General features: G+C 53.2%; 1 protein-coding gene across 1 annotated transcript in view; it reads right to left on the bottom strand.

Moving 5' to 3' along the window:
• B4GALNT2 (beta-1,4-N-acetyl-galactosaminyl transferase 2) overlaps positions 1–229 on the bottom strand; it is a 35,464-nt gene extending 35,235 nt beyond the window's left edge. Inside the window, exon 1 of the mRNA XM_011959897.1 lies at positions 185–229. The gene's annotated coding sequence lies outside the window, so the exon portion shown is untranslated. The remainder of the gene's footprint in view (positions 1–184) is intronic.
• Between the last annotated feature and the right edge of the window lie 897 nt (positions 230–1,126).

Here is a 1,126-nt window from a genome sequence, read left to right as displayed (position 1 = left end):
AACCCCCAGCTCGCCCAGCGCCAGCGCGGCGATCCGGCCCTTCTCTCCTGACCGTCCCCATCCCAGCGCCCCCATCTCTACCCTGGACCTTTCTCCTCCGCCACTGGTGATCGCGCTTCTCTCTCCCGCTTACAGAAAAACACAATCCCCGCGTCCACCCCTAGTCTATCACCGCGGTCCCTACCCTTCCTTCCTCGCTATGCTGTGTTCCCGTGCACTCCAACCTCGTGGCCTTGTCCCGTCCGCAGCTCATGCTGAGGGTCGCTAAATTCGGCCTTGGGCCCACCTCCACCCTCCACTTCACCCCACACTCCACAAGTACTGTCCTGGCAAAAGACCCCAGGGACTGGAAAGCTGGGGTGTGGCTGAATCCATCTAACGAGCAAGGACCCCTGGGGCCACATAACGCCTGTGTGCGTGGAAGAAAGAGTCTGTTGAACTTTAGATGAAATTAGATTTGCAGGACCTTTTTCATAAGCCAGGCTCAGTGTTTCCCATGGCTCCTCTCACGCATGATTATATTGTATTCTAATGGCCCAGCTGTCACAAATACAAGAATTTATTTTTTAAACTGTTGCCTAGGCTGGAGTGCAATGGTGTAATCGTAGCTCATAGCCTTGACCTCCAGTGCTCAAGTGATTCTCCCACCTCAGTCACCCGAGTAGCTAGGACTACAGGCACCCACCACCACACCTGGCTAATTAAAAAATAATAATAATTTGTTGACAGGAGGTCTCACTCTGTTGCCCAGGCTGGCCTTGAACTCCTGAGCTCAAGCAATCATCCTGCCTCGGCCTCCCAAAGTGCTAGGATTACCAGTGTGAGCCATCACGACCGGCAAGAATCTTTAAATATGGTGTGAAAGTGTATGCAAAATAGGGCCGGGTGCGGTGTCTCACGTGTGTAATCCCAGCACTTTGGGAAACTGAGGCAAGTGACTCACTTAAGGCCAGGAGTTTGAGACCAGCCTGGTCAACATAGTGAAACCCCATCTCTACTAAAAATACAAAAATTAGCCTGGGGTGATGGCACACACCTGTAATCCCAGCTACTTGGGAGGCTGAGGCACGAGAATCACTTGAACCCAGGTGGCAGAGGTTGCAGTGAGCCGGGATCGCGGCACTGC

Source organism: Colobus angolensis, unplaced genomic scaffold (genome assembly GCF_000951035.1).
Source record: "Colobus angolensis palliatus isolate OR3802 unplaced genomic scaffold, Cang.pa_1.0 Scaffold50, whole genome shotgun sequence".
NCBI lineage: Eukaryota > Metazoa > Chordata > Mammalia > Primates > Cercopithecidae > Colobus > Colobus angolensis.
Note: the sequence above shows the minus strand (reverse complement) of the source record. Positions and strands in the feature narration are given on the sequence as shown.